The sequence below is a fragment of the Humulus lupulus genome, chromosome 1 (assembly GCF_963169125.1).
Source record: "Humulus lupulus chromosome 1, drHumLupu1.1, whole genome shotgun sequence".
NCBI classification, from domain to species: Eukaryota; Viridiplantae; Streptophyta; class Magnoliopsida; order Rosales; family Cannabaceae; genus Humulus; species Humulus lupulus.
Genome location: NC_084793.1, coordinates 309,433,515 through 309,443,901, shown reverse-complemented (window position 1 = coordinate 309,443,901; position 10,387 = coordinate 309,433,515).

Here is a 10,387-nt window from a genome sequence, read left to right as displayed (position 1 = left end):
TATATATATATATATTAGATTATATATTAATGGAGGTGAATGAAAATGAAAGCAAAGTCATATGGGGTCCTCTTCTCTATTCTCTTTGCTTTAATTTCCCACCAAGAAAATGAAAAAGAAAAAGAAAAGAAAAGAAAATAGCTTTTAGAAAGGTCATACCTTCTTTTCTCAATCAACCCCCTAAAGTCAGCATTTTTCACCACTACATACTTACATACAATCAATACAAACCGACACATATATTATTCTTCTTTTCTATATAAACGTACGTAATAATCAAATATATAATAATTATTGCATGTTATTATTAAACACTATATACGTATATAGCTAGCTTAGCAGTTACAATGTCTTGTCTAACCTTATAAGGATAATATATAATATTTTCCCATTATTATTCAAAATATTTTCCAATATATCTCTTCTATATAATAAATATGTAGACAACGAATTTTTTTTAGTTTTAACTGGTTTTTATTTTTTTAATGTTAATTTTAATAAAATATTCTTATATTTAATTGTAGTTTGTAAACACTTAAATTTAAATAAAATTAAATTAAAAATTAAAAAATTAAAAAAAGATATTTTACAATAATAATTATTTACAAATAATAAATAATTAAACAAATTAAAATAGAATATTTTTTAGATATTTTACCATAATAATTATTTAAAAATAATAAATAATTAAACAAATTAAAATATAATATTTTTTAGATATTTTACCATAATAATTATTTAAAAATAATAAATAATTAAACAAATTAAAATAAGATTTTTTTGAGATATTTTACGATAATAATTATTTAAAAATAATAAAATCATATATTTTATAAATTAAATAAAATTTAGTTAAACTTAAACTCACTCATTATAATAATATCATATTAAACATATAATATAATCTACTATCAATTAATAATAAATTTGTTTTTTTAAAAAAATAGTAAGAAACTTAAATTTAAAATCTATGTATAATATTTAATATTATATTAAACATATAATACATAATTTATTGTTGTCATTCCCAAATTTAAAAACTAGAACAAACATAAATTTAAATATAAATAAATAAATTATTTAATTAAAATATAATATTTATTTGAAATTTATATGATATTAATATAAATTTAATAAAAATAATTAATAAATTCTATAAATAAAACTAATCATATGTTACTTATATATATATAACACAAACAAGGTAAGATTCCACCCATAAAAGGAAAATAAAAATACGGAAAATACAAAATGAGCTCTGTTAGGTTACACTATACTACTACAACTACTACAGAGTATGACATTATTTTCTACGTAGTAAAATACAAAGAAAAGTTTGCAGGTGAGAAAGATAAACAGTCGTACAATTAATCATTTATTGTTTAAAATTTTGGATATATTGAAGTACAACACAAATAATCAAATAATAACATGAAACTGTAGCAGTAAATATATTAATATATATATATATATGAGTAGTGAAAATTTTATAAATATCTGTAGAGACATCTTTGTTTTTTTTTTTTTTTTCACGTAGAGAAATTATAATAATTTTGTTTTATATGACGGTTTATATTATAGTTATGGTAGTCATTTCACCAGTTTTTAAAAAATTTTAAATATTTTACAATACCGAAAACTAAAGTTTAAAATAGTTAGTTGCATGCGTATATAAAGATAACACGAGTGCAATTGATTGTTTGAACTCTATTTTGGGCATCGTGTATTATTTAGAATTTTCTAAAATTTAGTGGAATGTCTGCTATAACTATAATATACATCGTCATATAAAAAAAATTAAATTATAATTTTTTCATATGCTAAAAACAAAAATATCTCTATCGTTACGGACTAAATTAGCACCCCTACTGTCAAATTTTTCCAATATGAGTATATTGTATTGTAGCTTAGGTAAGATTTCAGCTTTTGGTTTTTTGGATTTTCCCCCAAAGAAACGGATCATGTTTCATTTTCACCCCTTTTTCTCCATTAAAGGCCATGCAGAGATATATATGAAAAAATGGACATGTTATATGTGCAATAAATTTCACCAAAACCCAAAAAAAAAAATAACTGTGTGATCGATATATAATAGAGCAAATATAGATATGTTTGAATACGTTAAAGTTGATTTTTTTGATGGTCAAAAGTACAACTACCAGGCTCCAAACTGGGATTGCAATCAATATATTACTGCCAATTGTAAAAAAAAAAATTACAGTGTGTTTATTTTTTACATTGTTTTTTGTAATATTTTAACTTTTTTGGGGGGAACAAGTCAAAAGAAACGACAAACTTTTGATATGTACCAATAAGACTTTGAATTATTATTACTATTAGTAATTATAAGTCTACTTTGGTTTGCATTAATAATTCCCTGCCCAATTTAAAGGGAAAAAGATGGTTTAATTATTGAGAATTGCTAGGTGGCACAATCAATGATCAACAATACAAGGAGGTGTTATATTGTTATTGGTGCAATTTAATATCAGGTCCCACATATTTGAATTTAATAAGTATTATGAGTTATCGCTAACCAATTATAAAATTTCATCTCGTGTGATATTGGACACCTTAAAGTACGAAATAGTAACATTCTTAATTATTTGAGTTGTCTTGTTACACAATAATTACAACTATAATAAACCAACTCTTCCTAATTTCTCATTTGAGTTGTCTTGTTACACAATAATTACAACTATAATAAACCAACTCTTCCTAATTTCTCAACTATTGCTTGGTATCTAGGTCACTTTAGTTAACAATCTATTAAAAAAAAGGGTTTAGCGTGGCGTGCAATGAGTTTCTTTCCAAGAAAAAGTAGAAAAACCACAAATAGTTTATAGTGCTTTCTCTTGTGCACCACCCATTTTTTAGTGTACCGGTACAACCTCCTTTTGTTTTTAGTAGTATAATTTTTTGTGTAATTTTTTTTATGACCATGTATATTGTAGTTGTTTAGAGTATCTTGCAAATTTTTTCGTTAAATTTTGAATAATTTACAGTGCTGAAAACAAAGTTCAATTATGTCACTTTCAAATTGCATAACAAAAAAACAATCACACCTACAAACAACTATTTAAACATTATTTTCGACACTGTAAATTATTTAGAATTTACTGAAAATTTACAGGATGCTCTAAATAACTACATTGTACACGATTATAAAAAAAATTACGCTGAAAATCATTCAAGTACCGAAAACAAAAAGAATGTACCAGTACACCAAAAAATAAGGGGTGCATTGTAAAAGTTCCCAAATTTATATTTGTAAACTATATTATATTAGTTAGTGTGAGTGTAAGATTTCCTTGAATTTGTAAATATATATTATATTATTAAACATATTAATTTTTTTTTAATAATTTTATATTTATATATATTTGTATCACTTCATTTAGTTTTTAGTAGGATTTATACTTTTTTGAACCCTGTGTTTTATTCCATTATCTGTTTGGACCCTGTGTTTTGACAAATTACTTTTTGGACCCTATGTTTTGTAAAATTGTTAAAATATAATCATAAACTTAATTTTGATGAAGAAAAAATTGAATATAACAACACAATTTTTAAGCAGAATGATTTTATCTTTATTCTGAATTGTTAGTTTGGTAAATTATTTGTGATTTTAGTTGAGAAAATATTGACAAAAATCGGGTTTAAGGTTCTATTTGAATCATTTTACAAAATATAGGGTACAAAAAATAATTTGTTAAAACACAGAGTCCAAAAAAATATAAATATTTTTTAGTATTCTCTGAGCTAGCTGAGACTAAACAAATTCTTAATTTTATCACTATTTTTAAGTTTGGTTTTCCATTATATTAAGATTTATAGGATTGTAATTAAGTCAAACCTAATTATAGTAATAATTAAGTGAGTACGTAGCTCGTTTGTGGAGTTCTAGGGAAATTCTAATTTCCACTCTCTTATTCTTTTATATATTGCCACATGGATTTTGTTAAATATTTTTAAAATATAAATATTTGAACAATAATACCACTTGCCAATAAAATACAAAGTTCAAAAGAATTAAGTATATTAGAATAAGAGTTTTCTTATCACTTCTTCTAAGCTAGTTTTTTTCCACTTTTCAAGGAAACACTAGTAATAATTTTTTATTTTATTTTTTTAAAAGAAAACAAATAATTATTTATGTCCTCGTATACCTTTGAAATCATAAGAAGAACTACTCATAAACAAACACGTGTGATTCTTCATCGAGTATCAAACCTAACACTTTATTGAACCAAAGACCCTTAATTACGGTTGAGACAAATTTTTATATGTGTTTGGTTTGAGTTACTCAAAATTTCAATAATTAATTAATAATCATTCCATGGTGGATTGATAGGAGGAGTTGCTAGTTTTCTTATACGAAATATCCATCCTAATCACTAAGGACGCATTTGTCTTATCGTTCTTTGTTGTTCAAAATAAATAGTTTTATTTTTGTAATTTTTTAATTGTTCCAAAGTCTTAGAAGTTGAATTAATCAAATTCTATTTTTTTCGTTCTATCTTAGAATATCTATTCACTCGAAACAGATCTGCTTCCTTTTTTACTTTTAGTAAGCGGGCCTGGGGCAAACTTTTTTTCCATCCCCGATCCACTCGACCAATCAAGTCACGTTTTGTAGGTTAAACGAAAATGCAAATTTTAATAAAAAAAAATCTTAGGTCTTTTTAATAGAGGTATAAAAAGTGGCGCACTTGTGCACTTTCTTTTTTGTGATCCTGGCATATGAATATTTTTCGGCGCAATTTTTTTTATGATTGCAAATTTTAAAAAAAAATTCAAATAATTTATAGTACTGAAAACAAGTTTCAAACAGATTGTTACCAAGAATAACACATTTAAACATTATTTTCGGCACTAGAACATACACGATCATAAAAAGAAAAAATCGCGCTGAAAATTGTTCACAGACCAAAAACACAAAAGAGATGAACCAGGGCACACTTTCAAAGAGGTGCACATATAAACACACCCTAAAATCTTATCCCACACACACACACACACACATATATATATATATATATATATATAGGGGAATTCTCCTATAGGGGCTTCACTTTAAGCCCTACCGGTAGGACTCTCAGTGTTCTTGACCTGTGAACAGTTTTCGGTGCATTTTTTTTTTATGACCGTGTATATTGTAGCTATTTAGAGCATCCTGCAAATTTTCAGAAAATTCCGAATAGTTTACGATACCGAAAACTAAGTTCAAATATGTTGTTGCACATGTGACTAATTTTGTTATGCGAGTGGAAATCAATATGTTTGAACCTATTCGGTACTGTAAATTATTCAAAATTTTCTGAAAATTTGCAGGATGCTCTAAATAGCTACAATATACACGGTCATAAAAAAATCGCACCGAAAACTGCTTATGGGTCGAGAAACACTGCGAGCCTTACCGGTAAGGCTTAAAGTGAAATCTTCTAAAAAAAAATTATCATATATATATATAACCATAGTAATTAAATGGAGGTGTTAATATGAGATAAACCATTGCCTAGGATCCCTAGTCACAAATTTTCACGTACATAGTAATTGTAACATGTATAGTGGTGGGGCAATGGGAATTGCCTCTATCTATTCATTGTTTCAATTTTCATGCCCTAAAATCGATGTATGCCTTACTCATTACTCAAAGAAGCTTTCTATTGACTTGACCAACCATATATATTATATACATACATATATATATATATATACTTTTACCATATTGTAATAAAATACACTAAAGTATATAACAGCTGTTAAAAATCTTACTAATGAAGAAAGATATAATGTGTATAGGCTGCCAAGGCACATGCTCATCACTTTCTAATTACGCCATTAACTAATCTAAATACTTCAAAAAAGGGAATATCTATACAAAATATATATATAAACATATAATTATATACTCATTAATGTAAGATTAGTACTAGCTAGCTACTATATAGTACTTATTAATATATAAATATATTTATATATACTTGTTGGCATTTTTTGTCTTGAGTTGTGTCCTTAAATGGGTGATAATAATCTTAATATTAATAAATAAAAATCTTAATTAGATCATACAAAATTATTAACAAAAATTCCAAATGGGAATATAGGAGCGTGATCCAGTGAGTTCTGACTTATGAGATGTTAGTTTTCATCAATGATTTTTATATGTAATAATAAAGAAGAACATGGTTTTCGATACCATGAATCCACTATCAAATCCAACGTTTGACACAACTTTTTGTAACATATACACATAAACTAAAAACAAAGGCTAATAATATAGATCGATCGAGAACTTTATATATAAATATATATATATATGTATGTATGTATGACCACACTTTTTTCTGTTTTTATTTTTGCTTTTTCGTGACATTACATCACTTAAAAGTAGACCCATATTAACATATCACAGCTTGTATTTCAAATAGTATTATATACTATATATGTCTTTTTCTTAATTTGTTTTTATTTTAATAGTGTTTCTCATCTTATTTGAAATATATATATATATATATATATTTATAGTCTTGTATAGTAGTCACTAGTAGTCTTAGCTCATTTTGATGATGAGTTTGTAATAAGGTTGTGCAAGTGTCGTGTTCAACTGTTCATGCCTATTGCAATTATTATATTGATTAGATTATTAGAGCATGTCATGTTCAATCTTTGCCTATTTTACAATTTTTTTTTTCTTTTCCATATTTGTTATTTTCATGCCTAATTATTATACATGTATATATATATATATACATAGTTGTGTTTTATCATGTATTTTTTGTTCATACTTAAGTCGAAGTCTTTGTGAACTCATGTTATATTTTCTCAAAATCAAACATGCTGTCGCATTTTTTTAAATTGTCGCTTATAAGCAAAATATCTTCTTGATAAATTTATATATATATATATATAAAGTAGTTTTTTACATAGGGGCATTACTTTTATCAATACTGTAGGGAAGTTTTTTATTTTCGGTACTTAAAGAAATTATAACCCAATTTTTTTTTTTTTTTTGGTAAATCAGAAAAGTTTATTAAGCTCAAAACAAATTACAAACACCAATTAATTACAAATATAACTGCCCCACCCAAGCTAAATCAGTTTGATTCAGCTTCTTTTTGTTCAGATAACAGACCCTGTTACAGACATCTTTTTTAACATTTTGAACTACATTGCTAACCATTGGCACCCAATGATTCCACAAAGCTTCATTCCTAGCTTTCCAAATGTGGTAAACGCAAGCCACTAATGCACAGCAACACACCTTCCTACAACACGAAGACTGCCTATTCCTTCTAATCCAGTTCATAATGCCGCCAACCTCATATTGATTAGAGCCGAAGCCTAACCATCTCAGAATATCAGAGATACAGAGCTTACTAAACTCACAAACAAAAAATAAGTGTTTATGAGTTTCCTCTGCCTTTCCGCAAATGATACACCAGTTATTTTTAACACAACCAAATCTGAGAAGACGATCTTTTGTTGGTAAACGATTTTTTAAAACCAGCCAGGTCACAAATTTGTGTTTCGGAATTCCAAGTCTGTCCCAGATAAAAGAAAATTGCCACTTTACATCTGACTTGTCCTTCTGCAACTTGTATAGCTGAGCAATGGAACAAACAGGCCAAACATGAAAATTATGCATCAGAATTTCCTTGAAATCATTCTTTATGCTAACTACCTTTTTCCAATACCAACTACTAGATGTAGGAGCTATATAGCCCCACCAGTCTGCCTCCTTAATATACACCGAATGCACCCACTTCACCCAAAGGTTATCCTCCTTCTTAGCTATAGCCCAAACAAGTTTCCCAATAGCACACCGGTTCCACAGACCAATGTCTGAAAAGCCCAGACCACCCACATTCTTACTCTTCTCAATCTCAGACCAAGAAACACGACCTGGCCCTTCCATAAAATCAGAACCTTTCCAAAGAAAAGCTCTGCAGATTTGCTTGATTCTTTTAATCACCACCTGGGGTAAAATAATCACTTGAGACCAGTACAAATTAATAGACAGCAGAACAGAATTGATAAGAGTACATCTCCCTGCAAAGGAGAGATTTCTTGAGCTCCAAGTCCTAACTCGATTAACCATCTTCTCAACTAAACACTCACAATCAGCTGGAGTTATTCTAGCATTACTAATGGTCATCCCTAAGTATTTGAAAGGAAGCTGACCTCTGCTAAACCCAGTCATATCAGTGATTCGATTCCAATCTCCACCATTCAATCCAACACCATAAATGGCTGACTTAGCTTTGTTAGCTTTTAAACCAGAAGTATCGGAGAACAACTGAAATCCCCTGAGTAAAGTATGTATAGCTTTAAAGGTTCCTTTGCTAAACAAAAGCAAATCATCTGCAAAGCAGAGATGATTTAACTCCAGAGACTCACATCTTGGATGATATTTAAAATCCTTATGATTCCCTATTGCCACCATTATCCTCGACAGATACTCCATACCGATTACAAACAACATAGGGGACAATGGATCCCCTTGCCTTTAAACCTCTCCTAGACTTCAAGCAACCTGTTTGAGCCCCATTGATCATGAAAGATAAACGTGGAGTAGTAACACAGACCATAATCAAATTGATAAACTTAGATGGAAAATTTAGAGGAATCATCATTTCTTGCAAAAAATTCCAATCCAAGGTGTCATAAGCTTTTTGAAGGTCTATTTTAATCATACAAGATGAGCTAGTACTTTGCCTCCCATAACCCTTCACTAAGTCTTGGCAAATCATAATGTTATGAGCTATATTCCTGCCTTGCACGAAACCACTTTGACTATCAGAGATAATTGTAGGTAAAATCACTCTAAGTCTAGAACAAATCATTTTGGTGGCTATTTTATACACCACATTGCAGCAAGAAATTGGTCTATAATCACTAACATTCTTGGGGCAACTAGATTTAGGAATAAGGGTGACATTGGTTGTATTAAGCTCCTTAATCAGCTTACCCGAATGAAGGAAAGACAGAACTGCTTTAATAACATCCTGTCCAGTAATAAGCCAAGTGTGTTTAAAAAATGCACTACTGTACCCATCAGGACCTGGTGCCTTCTCATCAGGAATGGAGAAAAGAGCATATTTCACTTCCTCTTTGGTGTAGTGTTTCAACAAAAAGTCTGCCTGTTCTTCAGAAACTAACTTCCCAGCTTTGACCACCCTGTCTAAAACATCTTTCCTCCCATTTGAAACAGAGCCAAATAACTCTGAATAATAGTCATTGAACACCTGAATCACTCCTTCCTGAGTATCAAACCAACGACCCTTCATATCCCTTATAGTATGAATAGAATTTTGAATCCTTCTATTCCTAATACTCCTGTGAAACAATTTTGTATTGTCATTTCCATGCTTGATCCAATCTATAACCCAATTTTTTTTATATGACAACGTACCTGATAGTTATAGTATGGATCCCGTCAATTTTCAGAAAATTCTGAATAATTTATAGTGCCAAAATCAGAGTTAAAATAATATGTTTTCCACGCGTATAAAAAAAATCAGGCACGAGTGCAATTAACCGCTTGAATCCTAATTTCGGCACCGTAAATTATTCGAAATTTTTAAAAATTGACAGGAAACATGTTATAGCTATAATGTACGTTATCATGCAAAATAAAATTGAGTTATAGTTTCTCCAAGTACCAAAAATAGAATATGCACCTACGATAGGGCTAAATGTAATGCCCCAAGAAAATTCATATATATATATATGTGTAAATTATAAGACAATGATCTAATAACTATTTATTTGTTACTAAATCTCTGCTTGGAGTCAGTAGTATTATTGAAAAACAAATTACATCTATCATTTTATAATTTTTGGTATATATATTTGTTATCAAATACATATTTTTGATATATAAAAATCCTTGTAATTTTATATTTTTTAATAAAAATATTTTTAAAAACATTAAAAATGACTAAAAAGTACTTCAAAAAATTATTTTGAAAAGATCCCCTCCAAAAGAACAATGAAGTCATAGGCTAGGTCTGACATGCATGACAGGCCCAAATAATTTATTTAGTAGATCTTTGAATAATTATTTAGCCATTTCTTTGTTGTACCTGGGCCTTGAGAGTTCAGATCCAAACCCCAATACTTTTTTCTTTTCCTTTCTGTTTTCTTTTAGAAAACAATACATGGTTATTGACTTATTGTACTGGTGAAAGAAAAGAAATAGGGAAAGAATGCTATTAAATTGAGTTGAATGTTACATGAAGGGAATGGAATTTTCTATAGGTAAATGGATACAAAGAGTAACAAGTAGTTACAATGAGCTGAATGTATAGTACCAAACATAACAGTAAAGTGTGATTGGTAGAGTATCCAAAAGTGATTGGTAAGATGTTTTTGAAAATAA